Here is a 17139-nt window from a genome sequence, read left to right as displayed (position 1 = left end):
TTCTTGCAATAATTTATATTTCTGGATATTGCTAACGTACCAAAGACCACTTTTGGAATTGATGATTTCTTCCACAGATGTTTACATTTATTTCAATAATTTATAACTCCCCACCATTCTAATGTATTAAAGGCCAGGAATTAATGCTTTCTTGAACAGATGTTTTTAGCCTATTTATCATGGATGGCACATAATAGTTTTCCTGGCATTTTTTTTTTATTCTGTTTCATAGACTGCCAAGATTGCCCACATGTATATAAGAAATAACAACTGCAATGCTGTACAGAAATGTCATAAAATGAGACCCACTGAACATAGTGGGCTTGTATCTAAGTAGATGTGCAAATGAGTATACTGTATGATATTTAATCTACAATCCTATAGCCACTTTCCTGGGAGTAAGGTTCATTTGCATCAATGTAATTTGATTACTCAGAAGTCACATTATTAACCTTTGCAAGACTAAGTTTAAGATTACAGGCCATTGTGAGTGGAACAGGTCTCGGTGTTTTGATTTCTGGGAATGGAGTTGAGAGACGACCTAACCTGGGGAGAAAACAGCAAAGACCTGGTGAAGAGAGCACAGCAGAGGTTATATTTTCTGAGAATCCTCCGGAAAAACAATCTCTCAAAGGACCTGTTGATGGCATTTTACCATTGCACTGTGGAGAGCGTATTAACTTATGGTCTGTGTGTGTGGTTTGGGAGCTGCACGGCCAGGGAAAAAACAATGCTATCCAGGGTTGTAAAGACTGCAGAGAGGATAATTGGGTGCACTCTTCCCACCCTTAGATCAAATCTATGCTGCCAGGTGCCACAAGAAAGCGGCAGAGATAGCGCAGGATAGTACACACCCCGGAAATGATCTCTTTCAGCTTCTGCCTTCTGGAAGAAGGTATAGGGTTATAAAGGCCAGGACTAGCCGCCTGAGAAACAGTTTCTACGAAAATGCAATTCTGGTTCTAAACGCAGCATAAGGGATCTCTATAGTATAGTGTATTTTAAAATGGGGTTTCAGAGTTTTTAGGGTTTTTTGAATGTTTTAGGTAGTTTTTATGTAGTTTTACGTAGTTTTTATGTAGTTTTTCAATTTCATTGTTCTGCATGGGACAATGACAATAAAGATATCATATATCGTATATTCTTCTGAAATCAGGACCACTAGGCAAATTCAGCAGTAGGATTTGACACAATATTCAGAAGATAGCAAGGTGTTAAGACTGTATGAGGGGGGAGGGTGGGGAGATGTTTTAATATCAAAACCAGTGTTGACACTATGGTTAGGCAGTCTTACAAGGTTTGACTAAAACGATTTGCTGGGTGTTATCTGGAAAGTGCAACAAGATCCAAGTTAGTTAAAGATGGTCTTAAATTGTTCAAGGTTTCTGATCCACTTCACTCATTGCTGAGTTGCTATGAATTGGACTCCTGCTGCTGCTAGCCAGTAGAAAATATTCCCATTTATATATTATCCTTTGGCCTGAAGCTATTAGATTATCTATGCACATTTGAAGAGGTAAGGCAAAAATATGAGACAATTTATTTATTTGAAGCATTTTGCCCCACTCTCCCAGGCTCACATGAGATTAATAAAAACTGAGAAGCCCAATTTAAAAGACACAACAAAATGGGGAAATGGGTGGGGAGGGAAGAAGAAAATTAGCCTGTGTTATATACAGAACAATCAATTAAAATCTTTGGGTGTTGTTGTTTTTTAAAGGAGCAACTGAATATGATCACAGGCCCATAATATGGATCTGATTTGGAACGACTTTAACAAAGTGTCTCTGTGTGTTCTTTTTCTACCTGTTATATGTATCTGGCATTATAAAATTTTGTTCCAATAAAAACTGACTTACTGCAGAGTGTTGGAGGAGCTGATCCTTGAAATCTCTTCCAACTCCATAATTCTGTAAAATTTTGAAATGGTACAGCTCTTTTCACTTTAGCGTTTGTGGCTTATTTCACAATCTTAAGTTAGCTTCTACCTAGAAGGACTCAAATGTGACTCCGCCATGCAGTAAATTAGTATTTTATTTCTATTTTCCAAGCCAGTGTGGCCTTTACTGTAAGTGTGTATTTCTAAAGCTGTGTGGGGTCACAAGCTATTTAACATGGCCTCCAAAAATGAAAAGTCAGCACTTCAAAGCTGTGCTTGTTGTTGAAAAACAAACAAATTTGGGTATCTCAAAGACACAACCCTAATCAATAGCAACTTGTGTGTTTATTAAAGCATTTATATACAAAGTGCCACTCAGGGTGGCTAACATCATTTAGAAATTACAGTTTTGTAAAAGCACAACTCAAAAACCGGCAACAATGATATACAAATCAAATGCAAAACAAAACATAAACAGATGATAATAATAATTTAATTATTAGGCTAATGAACATTTCATGGAGTAGGAATAAAAGCAATTTTACATTCAGGTATTCAACTTTTCATGGCTGACTCTGTGAAAAAAATCACAGCAGTGTAGCCCTTTTTCAATGTTTCATTATTCTGTCATGCAGAATCACAGCTTCAATATTTCATGCTATGACGGGTTTAAGCTAGAAGATAAATGATTCACAAAAGCACACAGCATGCTATAGGCAGAATCTTCTGTAAACATGGAAGACTCATCATCTTTGACACTTTCCCACTGATCCTGCAGAAGGGCGCAATGATCACTAATTGTTTAACACTGTGGTCCTCCACTGATTAAAATTACTATGCCGTTGCTTAATTTTAATCTCTCTCTCTCTCTCTTTTTTGCTGATTCACTAGTTGAATTGATGTTTAGCAATGCAACATGCAAGGGGAAGCCCATGGAAATTAGCAGAAGATTTGATGCCTCTGTATTCAGCTCACTCCTTTGTAGCTTAATAATGATCCTGTGTCTTCTGCTTACCAGCTCATTTTGGCCTCAATCCTATTTACTTGCACACTCACTCCTGAACTGACAGAGATGGGCACCTGGCATTATTTAGAAATTTGTTTCTGACAGGTGTTTGGGTTTACCCTTTTAACACACCGTTTACTTATATCTTTTATGCCACTGGAGCATGGCTGGGAGCCAATGTGACAGGCTTAGCTTTCCCCCCCTTTCTATCTGCCCTACTCACCTTGGAATTCTGAAATGCTGCTTTAAGTATGAATCCCCAGAGCAATAAAGTTAAGTCAGAACTGTGCCTTCTAGCTGTCCTTGTGGGATATTTAATATTTTGTGAACCCATGCAGTAGGTGGGTAGGATTTGGGGAATTTAATGTGTCTGCATATGCATGTGCTGTGATACATCCATACGTTGTGCAATTTCATTTAAGCCATGGGTAGGCAAACTAAGGCCCGGGGGCCGGATCCGGCCCAATCGCCTTCTGAATCAGGCCCACGGACAGTCCAGGAATCAGCGTGTTTTTACATGAGTAAGAATGTGTCCTTTTATTTAAAATGCATCTCTGGATTATTTGTGGGGCCTGCCTGGTATTTTTACATGAGTAGAATGTGTGCTTTTATTTAAAATTCATCTCTGGGTTATTTGTGGAACATAGGAATTTGTTCATATATTTTTTTCCAAAATATAGTCCGGGCCTCCACAAGGTCTGCTGAAAAAGTTTGCTGACTCCTGATTTAAGCCATGAAACTTTTTCTATATTGCACACACACACACACACACACACACACACACACACACACATACAACCAACAACAACAACATGGCAATTTATTGTTCAGTATATATCAGGAAAAACCCTTAACAATCCATGTGTTATCTTTCCCTTCAATACCATGTCTGCCCCCATTTCCCATCCCTACTCCATTCTGTTACTGTCATCATTCACGCATAAAGTCTGCTCATAGATGCTCACATATAGACACCTTCAAGCACAATTTATACCTCCTATCCATCCACACATAATGCTTATTCATTCACAGACCGCATGACCCATTTACACATACACACACTCAAGACTCAATAGTCATCATTATTGCGGTTACCCTCCCAACTATCAAAATGTTACCGTTGCAGAACTTTCACAACATTTAGATTACAATACTAACTGTCAGGGAACTGCCATCGGAGCCAGAGGGAGAGGGAGGGCTCCAGAGGGATTCCGGAGAGCGTGCCAGGAGGGAGAGAAGCAGCACATCTTCTGGGGAAGGAAATCAGCGTAACACCAGTGGAGAAGGGGGCAGATGGGGGAATCGGCGAGGTGGCTCCGAGACTCTTCACCGGGAACCAGTGGGAAGAGCCTGGATCCTCCGATGCCCACACCGTCCCTGCGCAGAAGGCTTCCGCGCAGGGAGGCTAGGAGGAGACTAAGCGTCAAAGAGCTTCTTTGCTGGAAGAAGTTCAAGAAACGCCCACTAACGGATTCTGCCAGCGATTGAGACAGCCACGGGTGCGTGGCTGTCCAGACAGAAAGGGTTCATACAGGCAACCAGCCAAGAGTGGCGTTGATTTACACACAAGCAACCCCTAGAACTACTACACTAACCCACAAAGCCAGATTGACAAGCTGCTTTGGAAGATGACTAGCATTCCAAGGATTCTTGATCCTCGGTATCCCCGTTCTACTTTGTTACACGGACAGCATGCTTAAATGGGTGCTATTGGTTGAATGTGATATCATATGCAGTGTTTTAGATAGATATAGTGATTTGTCTAAGGATGCTGAGTTGCATGGTACAGTGGGAGGGTGAGCGTGGACCATTAAAAGTCTTAACTTTCTGTCTCCATGCCATTTTGGTATTCTTTTTTTAAATTTAATTTTTTAAATCATTTTTGTATTCTTGCATGATTTTTAGACATTAAACCATTTGGTTTTGTTGACAATGTTCACTTCTGATTGATTTCAACATGACAATCTCTTACTCCACCTACATGTGTCATATTGTCTTCAGTACCTATTCCTAGAGCCACACATGATGTGATCATGACATATTTTAGATTTCCCATAGGAATCACTGCTTTCTTCATAATAATAATAGTAATAATAATAATGAAATCTGCAGCCACTCTCATTTTTTCACATTTGAACTATTTTCTCATGCATTTTTAAGCAATTTTGAAAGTAACATAAAAAAGAATTGTATAGAAGGAGTAACACTGACAGGCCACTAACAATTTGTTGGTGAATGGTCCATAAAAGATTGACTATTGCAAAGTCCCCCCCTCAAAAAAAAAGCAAGCACAAAATCTGTTCTGCCAGCTGAGCAAAAGCAACCAAACAATGTTGTCAACACACATTATCTCTTTTAGAGTGTTCACTGAGTGTGGAATCTACAGACAGTTTAAAAGCCATGTCATTCCACAGTTACTTCGGCAATGTCACTTTTGCTTTAAAATGCATTTTGCATTTCAAAAATCATGAAGATTTATCTTTTAGTGTCAGGAAGGTGTTATCTCAGAGGCTTAAATTATGAGAGACAAGTTCTCTCAACTGAATTGGATGCTAACAGAATGATATTGGAGGGAGGGGGGGAGTGAACTTTACCAGTAGGCCAACCTAAGGTTGCATTACATATTGGAGAAGGGTAGGGGCTGTGTATCCAGGTGCCTCTTCAGGTCAGTAAGATCACAGGGGAAAGGAGGATATGCTAAAATAAAGCAGCATCAGGGATGTGAGGAGCATCACTTGAGACCTGTACAGCCAGCAGCCTATTGCATCTCAGGTAGCCAAGTCTCAAGTATGAGGACAGGAACTTATTTTAAAAGTGATAAAAATTGAATGGAATGGAGATCATGCCTGATGTTTGAAGCTGTGAAGTTGGAAGATCTGATACTTGGGATTTAGAAGAAAGAAACGTTTTGTTTTGTTTTTCACATGAGCCTTCCTATTCACTGAAGTGATTTGAGGAAAGCATTCTCTGCATAGCCACACCTTCTGAGGTGTCTTGCCTTTGAAATGTTCTCCCCCAGGGAGACTTACCCGGAAACTACTTTACTGCCTTTCTGCACCTGCCTATTTCCTTAGGTCTTTTAATTTTTTATTTTTATTTAAAAAACCTATTCTCTTGTTATGTGCTTGGACCTTTTGCTACGTTAGGGGATGATTCTACAGTCCCATTGAACTTACTGGGGCTAACCTTGAAGTCTAAGTGTGTATAAATGATTGCAACCTTACAAAGCAAGCCTACTGTTGGGCCAGGGGTCTGAAGCTGTGGACCTTACAAAGCTCATTTGAATATAGGCGGCAGCCATTTTAGGCTTGTCCAATTGACACATGACTGTTGATTCACAGGGAATTTGGGACCCGGAAGACAGCAGAACGGGGGTGGAACTGGGCAGAACGGGGACAGGGGGGCACTTATACGCACTCTGCCGACACATGTAGGGGCTGCCTGTATCTAGGAGAGCCTACGCTATTTACTTAAAAAAAACCAAAAAACCAAAAAAAACACAGTTTTCTCCCATTGTTTTCAATGGGATATCATGCTGAAATATATCTGCACCGTGATATAAGTTCCAGTCCTTATTTATGGGGCCTTAGTACGGCACTGATCACTGCAGTTCTGTTGCAGCTTTAAGTGGTAGAAAAACTTTTGTGTTTTTTAAGAAAAGAAAACCTTATGCTGCTTTGTGTCCTGAAGATAATTTCATGACCCCTGAAAATAGACAATATGTGCCTTTTTCTGAAATGATTACCAATATTCACTCACACTCTTTCACACACAAATGCTGAAAAAGGCTGGGTCATATAATCTGGCCCCGCAGCACTAATATTTCTCCCCTAGCTCATGCAAGGTTTTGTGCATCTGGTCATCAGTAGTAATTCTGAGACAAAAAGCAACATCAGGATAATTGCTGAGTCTAAGAGAAAAAACTGTCATTGCTGAGACTAAGAAAGCAACAGTATCTAGATCACAGTATCCCCAGCCAGCAAGTATCTGACAGATCACAAAACAAATTGGTGTTTTTCCCACCCACATATTCAGTTAGATTCTTCAAACTCCACAGAGGCTCCTTCTCAGCATATCAGTTAGTGAAGATGCATAGCAGAATTAATTGCAAACAATTGAATGAATATCTCATGATCAGAGAAGGGAATGAGAATTTTGTATTTTGTGTTTCCCTCCCAGCTTCCTGAGTTGCACTTCCATCAAGGGCTGTGACTATTTTGGAAGCATCCAGGTGATTTAAAACCCCATGCACCATTTAAAGGAATATTTTAGTCAGGGTTGTTCATTTGTTTTTGTTTGGCACCTTCTAAACAGTGTTTATTTATTACAAAATTCATATCAACACTTCAAGGCTGCAACCATAGGGTTCTGAGACGAGTCATGGGATTGTGTGGATCTACTTCTCTATAAATCAAGTGGGAGGTCCACCCTTGGAGAAAGAGGCCCAATCACAGAGGTCCAATCTACCACTGGTGCTCTGAGATGGAGAGGGTAAAAAGGAGGTGTGTTGGGGAGTGGATCCAGGCTTTGGTTCATATGGTTTGGCTACCACCATCCCTTCCTTTCATTGTAGAAAAGACTCTGTTCTGCACAACATATTATAGTAGATTTATTTATGTTCTGAACACCAGAAGCAAGTTACCTTACATATATCAGTTTACATACGTATGGTAAAGATGTGATAGCTGTTCCCCATTTTTTGAACACAAAAATCAGTAACCTTTGCTTTTTAATAAGCAAATATACCTGTTCTCCACAGACTGCAGATTTGCTGGACTTGTGGGCCATGTAAAGGGAAGCAATCCACAGGAGGGAATAAGTTATGTTGATAAACAACAATTCTTTGCCACATTATACTTTTATCCAGGAGCCTATCTGAGAAAACCAAGGACATTTTTGCTATAAAGTGTGTTGACCGGCGCATTGGAAACTCCTATATATTAATACCCTTAGAGTTTTTTAGAATTCAGTTTTGCTTCATTCACTTATTGCTATTCTACAAAACCCAACATAAATCCAGCTGGAGACTGTTGTAAGCAAAGGATGAAGCAAACTTTCACACACACACAAAATGTATCTTGCAACTCACCTGGGACTGTACCACTTCAAAATTCAGGTGGTGGAATCTACAACACTAAATGCTTCCCCAATATGTTTCATATCCCCCCCCACACACACTCTTAAGCCTTTAACACTTTCATTCTTCCCACTCTCAAGTGAGAGCACTATACACATTGTTAATTTCAGCCCTACCTTGAAGAAAAGATTTGGTTTGTCTTTTAAAGTAGCCATTTCAAATTCTTTGCTGATCACTGACATCTATAGTTGTCCTTTTTTTAAAAAAATATATGTCTTTTTACCACCTTACATTCATTTTTTACACTTTTCCCACTCTCTCCTCACTGTTCAGATATATTTATTTGAGCTCCACTAAAGTGTTTAATATTAATAGGAAATAAATAAAAACTCAGAAAGGGTGCTGGGAGTACAGCTCTTATGCTTTACCAAAGACCTCACCATCTAATTAAAATAAGATATAGTCTGCCACAGCATAGCACAATACATACAACTCATTTGTAGGTCTTAAAAGTAGCAGCAGAAGTTACTAGTTTGAACAATAAATAAGTGCTATCTCTTTTTTATTATCTTATGAAGCTCATTAACTGCAGAATCCTTTGTTTCTGGCAGTGTGCCCGAATCTTTTCAGAATGGTGGTCCATGGCTGTTTACATTTCTATTTGTTTCACTGAATTCTATCAAGCTGCTGTTGTGAACTAGAATAAAAATGCTGCGTTATACGAGAGGTAAGAATGTGCAGATAATGAAACAGGAGGCAGTATAGAGCTAGCTCACACAAATGTGTTAAATCCATCAGGCTGCAGGTGGGGGACTTGTGTGATTGAATACAACTCCATACATAAAGATTTTCTCTACATAGAAGACTAGCTAGGTTGCAACTCTTCCCTTTGAAATCATTTCCCCCCCTGTGAGAACCTTCTACTGCCATCCAACATCTTTTCGCAGGGCCTGCAAGACAGAGCTGTTCCGCCTGGCCTTTGGTTTGGACTCAGTCTGACCCTTATGTTTCCCTCCCCTTATGGTTTTGATCTATGGGCTATTATTAAAAATGAGGCTGCTTTTTAAATTGTATTTTAACCTGTATTTTAAATTGTCCCCCCCCCATTATGTTTTATTGTAATTTTACTGGCGTTAGCCGCCCTGAGCCTGGCTCTGGCTGGGGAGGGCGGGGTATAAATAAAAAATTATTATTATTGATAGATTCAGATTCACTAGCTCACTGAGAATTAGGCCACAGAAGTCCAAAAGGGGTGATAACTATGGCTTGTTGGCCAATTGCAAACTAATGTGACAAACCAAATATGACAGATGTTTGTGGATTTGAACAATGGGGTTGTGAATGTGTGTGTGTTGCAGGGTGCCAGATCATTGACTTCCAGCAGTTTGCCTGTTAACTGGAGTAATTTGAAGAATGGAATGCTGTGATTTGCTATCAGCTTTGTAGCCAGAGTCAGAGGGTTGAATCCATCGGTCACTGTGAGTTTAATGACTTCTAATCATGAGACAGAACTTCCCCTCCCTGTTCATCCCAAGCATATACCCACACTCTTCCCAAATCTGCTCCAGAGGGTTGGAGCAGATTGGATGACATTGCCAGAGGGGCGGGAAGTTGTGCCATGTGAGTCATTCTGCTCACACAATTACTTTGTTGGATTTGGATACAATTCGGAGGCGACAGTGTTCCATACCTATGGTTTATTGGGGGTTATCTTTGCCCTAGGTGATACTGTTTATAATCTAAACAGATTTGTTACACCTAAAGCAACACCTTTTGCCCTGGCTGCAAGAAAGATAAGAGATAGACAATATCACAACTTGTTGGTTGATTGGTTTGAGTTGATAGATGACACTTATGAACTCCAACGCCCTTTCTTTAAACCCATAATGCCTTGTATTATGTAGTTGTTGTATGCTGAATGTTATGGTTTGCAGTTTGGCAAATTCTAATGAAATTACTATGGCCTTTGGTTAATACAATAAACTATTTGATTGTTGTTAGCTATTGTGAGAAAGGATGCTGAACTAGATGGGCTACTGGATTGATCCAGGAGGACTATTCTATTTTTTCTATGCCACCTCTGTACTAAAATTATAAGAAAAATAATTCACCATTTGCTGTGGGGCTGTCCTTTTTATCCAGCTAATGCTATTGTTTCGCGTTTCCAATATAGGCTGCTTTGTACAAACTTGATGCATAAATTTCATTGCAAAAACATCACGAATATCTTCTCTACATATCAAACTATGTAGAACTGCAAGTGAAAATATCCGCATCCACAAACATTTATGGGGTGGCATAATGCCATTTCTCATGTGTCTGTCCCAGCAATAAAACAAAAGAAGCTTTTGAATACCATTTTTTCCTAGATATTAGTTATTAGTTGATTGTGTTATATGTTTCTGTTAGATCTGTATTAGACACTTCAGTGATATAGTCTCTTCTGCCCCCACTTTAAGTTCAGTATCAACATTGCATCTTTTCGATACTGAGTGCTTAATACAAAGTCCTTTTTGCATCACCTTCAAATCTCAGGTTTATAGGAGAAAGAGTTGGCAATTGTTATGCCAGCAGATCATAGCTCACAGCTGGGAGGTAGTTCATTCACCAGTTCAGTGCTTTGCACGCTTGCCAAGTGAGCAGATGCTTAGGAAGAAGTTAGCATGAGGTGACTTTTGGAAAAGATTATTCAGTTTTTATAAATAAAATTTAGAGTAAAGGCTTGGAATATAGATCCAAATCTATCAAAAGTGTGTGTGTGTGTGTGTGTGTGTGTGTGTGTGTGTGTGGTGTGTGTGTATTTTGCCTTGTTAATAGTCCACAACTTTTACTTTGAAATCCATTGCTTTATTGTAACCTATCTGTTTGCAATAATGAAAGATTTTCATCAAGGGTCAACACCTAATGAATACAGAGATCTATGACCCATAGAGATGTACATACAAGTAATTTGTGATTCAGCCTTGTTTATTGTTGTTGTTTAGTCGTGTCTGACTCTTCATGACCCCATGGACCAGAGCACACCAGGCACTCCTATCTTCCACTGCCTTCAGTTTGGTCAAACTCATGCTGGTAGCTTCGAGAACACTGTCCAACCATCTCATCCTCTGTCATCCCCTTCTCCTTGTGCCATCAGTCTTCCCCAACATCAGGGTCTTTTCCAGAGTCTTCTCTTCTCATGAGGTGGCCAAAGCTTCAGGATCTGTCCTTCCAGTGAGCACTCACGGCTGATTTCCTTCAGAATGGAGAGGTTTGATCTTCTTGCAGTCCATGGGACGCTCAAGAGTCCTCTCCAACACATAATTCAAAAGCATCAATTCTTTGGCAATCAGCCTTCTTTATGGTCCAGCTCTCACTTCCATACATTACTACTGGGTGATATATAAACCATATAAACGCTACTTGTTTATTACAGGTGCACCCCATTGTGCTGATGTTAATCTTTGTTAAATTTGTATTCCATCATTCCACCCAATATAAATTTCTGAGACTGCTTCCAGAAATGAAGTGGAAAGAGTATAATTCCTTCCAGGGCAGGCAGCTGACTTTTCCAAAATGGGTACCAGCCACAGTTTAGGATGATTTGTATCAGTGGCCCCCTACATCTCATCATTCCACAGCAAGATGAAGGCCTTAGCAAGATCGCCAGGTCCATCCACTGGAAAATCTCTCAGGGTATTCAGGAATCCATTAGTATCTTGGGGTTGAGCATCCTAACTGGTCCCCCATCCTTGTTGGTGCAACAACTGAACAATAAAAGTTCAGCACAAGCCACACCAGGAAGTTTTCTTACTATGATAATGATCAAAGAAATCATGGCAACAAAGTCAGAGAAACTCTTGCTTGCTTGCCAGCCTCACTCACAGGGGAAAATCCCCACATATAACCCAAAAAAGTTTATTCCCACCCCACCAAAATATTATACAGCAAATAAAACAATATCATTTAGGTGTCCTCTAATATACAATGGTATATTTAACACCACTTTAAGATTTTTCTATTTTTTCCCATAGTTTTCTACATTTTACAATACCAAAACTTGTCAGAGCTGAACTACAGAGGAAATCCTGTCACAGAACTGTTTTTTCTCCCCTAGTTTTGAAAACCTGGTAACAGCAAAATCAAAGCTTGTAGAACATGTCGGTGGCAGTCTAGTATTTTGAACGCATCTTTGCAGCTCAAATTAACCTGCCAGGAAGGGTTTGTTAATCTGCTGTCTGTGTATGTGCATGAAATGGCACAGAAAAGCTCCCTGATGTTGGACCAGATGTTCTCTCATTAGAACAAAATAATGACCATATGTTTCTATTATTACAATGGTCAGAGCACATGTGGACAGACTTGGCTTCTCCTACTCCTGGTGATTAGACATTTTGGCCCTCTGGGGTGGACAAAAAAAGAGAGCAAAAGGATTCTTGTGGTAATGCATTCCTATTTCATAGAGGCACAGAAGCAATTTAGGTTGCCTACAAAGATTCTTGCACCTTGCTTGTATGTGAGCCTTTCAGGTTTATCCTTTTCTCTTCTTTTTTAAACTCTAAAACATGTCTAGCTCTTTTATATAGCTGATGATTAGATGGCAGGTTCTTCAAGAACCTGTGGAATTTCTTTGAATAATCACCCTTGCCCCCTTGGAACAGAAATATAAAATACATGGTGGGCTTATGAGTACATATCTTTTCAATATGATAATATCACCATCTGTTACCATGCTGTTAGTGTGGCTATGATGTTTCCTTTATAGATAGACGGTGTGGTAGTTATTTCAGGATTTATAAATGTTATATGAGATACAGTTCTCCCTTTCTAAAGATACTATGAACACCACAACCCTCTATAGCAGAAGAGGGACGGCAATGGCAGTGGCGTAGCGTGGGGGGTGCAGGGGGGGCCGGACGCACCGGGTGCAACATCTGGGGGTTAGAGGGCACAAATCCACGGGTTAGGGGGCGCAAATCCACGGGTTAGGGGGCGCAAATTACTTGCCTTGCCCCGGGTGCTGACAACCCACACTACGCCACTGGGCTATGGAGATTTCTATGGCTGTAATAAAGATCCCATGTATGTATGGAACTAATTTTTCAACTGCAAAGAGGGAGTTCTTCAAAATACTATAGCCCCTGGGACATCTTTCTGAGTCTTACAGGATTGTGCTCCAAATTTTGAATACACACACACACACCACGTTTCAAGGATCAAAGGTTGCATATTTACACTGTAGCTGTCTGCATTTGATTCTGATATGAACTCTGAGAAGTGAATTAAACTTGAAAGATAACAATCCAAAGTTACCTAGTGGTTTTCATGCCTGAAGGGAATTTCAACCTATGACTCCTGGTGCCAAATTCAAAATGTTCTTCACTGAAATACCCTGCTTCTCAAGCTCTTTTATTTTAATACAGGGGTCAGCAACCTTTTTCAGCTGTGTCCCTCAGACCATCTGGGGGGGGCTGGACTATATTTTGAAAAAAATAATGAACAAATTCCTGTGCCCTACAAATAACCCAGAGATGCATTTTAAATAGCAGCACATTTTCTATTCAAGTAAAAACACCAGGCAGGCCCCACAAATAACCCAGAGATGCATTTTAAATAAAAGGACACATTCTATTCATGTAAAAACACGCTGATTCCCGGACCATCCATGGGCTGGATTGAGAAGGTGATTGGGCCGCATCCAGCCCACGGACCTTAGGTTGCCTAGCCCTGTTTTAGTATATTTTAGATACCCTGTAGCAGTCTGGTCTTGTAACATTTACCTATTTTAACTGCTGTATCACAATCAACCAAGAAATTTTGACAATAGAAGTTACTAACAAACGTTACCCTTCTCTTAGGCTCAGTTATATTATTATGAGTTCCTTATTTCCAAAAAAATAGTGAGTAATTCCAGGTTTGCTTTGGAATGAAGTTCCTTTGGAAAGAGAGATTTCTGTGGTTTTATGGCATTTTGTAATACTGGGTTTATTTACAAACAGACAAAGGTGGTGGCAGAAAATATAGCACTCCTAAAACAGCAGATTAACAGCACAGCATGAGATCAACAGAGCAGAGCAGAGCTGAGCTGAAATTTCTCAGAATGCATTTTTCTCTGAGAAATATTACATTCCCCCCCCCCACTGCCATGGAAATACACTACTTTTACGTTACCCGCCATTTTGTTGGGTTAGTGGTGGCCAGCACTGCCAGTGAAAGATACAAAATGGTGGGCAGGTTGCCAATACAGTTGCTACTTGCAGCACCAGCAAAAATAACTGCCACCACCTTAGGGAAAAATAGAAAAGGTGTTACTGCTAATTGTGAACCCTACATCCGATGAACAGATGGAAAAATTCTGCTCCTCTACATGGATAAATTTGATTAAGTAGTCCTCCCTACTTCACTGTTCTCCAAGATGTTAGAGATAAGGCCCACTATATTCTATCTGTCTGGCAGCAGCTCTCAAAAATGGGAACTCTGTTCAAGCCCTGAAAAATCCTTTGCCTGAGGATCTGGTAAAGGTAAAGGTACCCCTGCCCGAACGGGCCAGTCTTGACAGACTGTGGGGTTTGTGCGCCCATCTCACATTTATTGGCCGGGGGCCAGCGCTGTCCGGGGACACTTCCGGGTCACGTGGCCAGCGTGACATCGCTGCTCTGGCGAGCCAGAGCCGCACACGGAACGCCGTTTACCTTCCCGCTGGTAAGCGGTACCTATTTATCTACTTGCACCCGGAGGTGCTTTCGAACTGCTAGGTGGGCAGGCGCTGGGACCAAACAGCGGGAGCGCACCCCGCCGCGGGGATTCGAACCGCCGACCTTTCGATCAGCAAGCCCTAGGCGTTGAGGCTTTAGCCCACAGCGCCACCCGCGACTGCATCAAATCACACACTCCACCACTGAGCTTGACTCCATACACTGTAATACAAAATACCCTCTTTCCATTAATGCTTGTTCTGCTTCTTGCAGGAAAAAATAAAGAACTTTTGATCACAGAGCAGGCTCATTTTGCCTTGAGCATTAGTGGAGAAGTTTGCATTTACAAATCCCTGGCTGATATTTTCAGACATGAGCAGCTAGTCTGCATTATAATATTCTTTTAAAAGAAAGAAAGAAATGATATAAAGAAATGTATTGTGTACACACAGCTATATACTGCAAGACTAAGCATATTTATATTTATATTTATATTTATATTTATATTTAAGCCCCACTACACTCAATGGGATGTACTGCCATGTAAGTTCACCTTGCTTTGTTTTGGAGGCCCAGATTTAAATTCAACACAAAAAGTGTGTACAGTGCTTTGCAAAAGCTCATGCTTATGAAATGAAGTTTATGAGGCTTTATCGACAGAGACTTGTTTCTGGATTAGAGTATGCCTTCGGAAGATTAATCTCTGATAGAAAGGTGGGCTGCAGAACCACTCGGCTCTATCCAGAATGGAATGCAAATATTTAGTCACTGATTATCTGGTCCTTTTTTGTAAATAGCTACAACTTCCTTAATAGGGCAGCCAGTAGCAGTCCTTTGCCCCTTCCCCTCAACTAAAGATATTGTAATCTAAGTGTGAAAAGAACAATATAGTGGTTAGGGATACAGAAGGCTTCCAGATGATCTGTTTATTGAGCATTTATCCTGTTTTGTTTGCAAGGAGATTAGACTGCAAATACAGTGGTACCTCAGGTTACATACACTTCAGGTTACATACGCTTCAGGTTACAGACTCCGCTAACCCAGAAATAGTACCTCAGATTAGGATAATATTAATATTTTTATTGATTTATGAATATCAAAACAGCAACTCAACACATCAGCTAGGACTTGCTACCCAGACAAGACTAAGACTCCAACTAGTTCCCAACTCAACTATGAGGGGAGCAACACAGTGACTGGGGGAGAGGATTGTTCTGTTATAGACCAGGCAAGTCTCATAAAGAGATAAGGTACAGTTATTCTTTCCCTATTGCAAAACACTCCACCTTTAAAGGAAGTGGGTTTCTAGTGCAAGAACTCCAAATCAGCCTTAATTGTGAATCTGCTGAATTTGAATCCCACCAGAAAATTGTATCAGTCTGGAATTCCCAGAAACATAGAACTGAGTTCGGGATCTGTTAGACATTATTTTTTGTGTGCTGGCTGTTCCTCTCTCATATCAGATATGGAAGCAGTAGACTTTGGCTTTGCATGTTTAGGCTATGTTTCCTTCTGGACCCAACTGTATTTTTGTAATTAAAGTGGAATATTTTAAAGCACGAAAATCCTCTTGTGACATCCTTCCTAAGGAAACTAAGTTCAGGCAAGTGCTACGTGCCTGAAGCTTCTTACCTATTAGAGAAGCCAAAGGAGCATTTCCAAATGCTGAATGGCAGCCACACTGACTGAAATCCACTTTTTTCCCTTGCCCATTGAGGACTTGATGGGGAACAATCAATAAATATTTACTTGAGTGGAATTCATAGGCTGAGAAGAGGTTTTTGGGATTCCAGCCAAGAGGGGAGAAAAATATATTTCAGAAAATATTTACCTCCCCATCTATGTTGTTTTCAGACAGGTATGCAATGATGACAGCTTAAGAGCTTTGCATTATCTTGTGTTTTTCCAAGGTAAAGGGTGTCTATGAGAGCCTTAAATTGCTTCTAAATCACCAATTGTTGAAGACATCAAAGTCCACTCAGCCAAGTCGATTTCTGTCATACTGAGCATGCAGATGCCAGTACGCAGCAAAAGGCAAATATAGTATAGTTAGGTGCTTGTCTCTAAATAGTGTTCTTGAGTTTTTTCAACCTGCTATGGAAAGAAGGATGCCAAGTGAATAAACCTGAGCTCATTTCAATGTGTGTTTTAGCTTTGGAGAATAATATCATGGCAGTCATAATTTTCCCCGACTCTCTTGTTGTTGTTGTTCTCAGTGAAGATATGAATAGACATTAAACGTCTTTGGGGTGATCTCGGATAAGTCCCCCTCCACACACACACATTCTATGGTTTCCACAGTTTCCTGCAAATACATAATACTGTATGTGCCTAAAAGAGTAACGCGCTTTAAAAAAAAAAAAAAAAGACTGTGAGGGGAAAGCGGGAATAAACTAGAGTGCAATATAATTATATATATACTCCTAATGCTTCTTTCTAGATAACATCTGCACTAGCATCAGTCTGAGTGGCATCTGTTGACTTCATATAGAGTTCTCTAAGC

At 40.2% G+C, this 17139-nt stretch overlaps 1 protein-coding gene across 4 annotated transcripts in view; it reads left to right on the top strand.

The window, feature by feature from the left end:
• CSMD3 (CUB and Sushi multiple domains 3) overlaps nt 1-17139 on the top strand; it is a 603606-nt gene that overhangs the window by 447935 nt on the left and 138532 nt on the right. The gene's annotated exons all lie outside the window — the stretch shown is intronic.

Source organism: Podarcis vaucheri (assembly GCF_965113315.1).
Source record: "Podarcis vaucheri genome assembly, chromosome: 8".
Lineage (NCBI taxonomy): Eukaryota > Metazoa > Chordata > Lepidosauria > Squamata > Lacertidae > Podarcis > Podarcis vaucheri.
The sequence above is the reverse complement of the archived record's forward strand: the minus strand, read 5'-3'. Positions and strand labels throughout refer to the sequence as shown.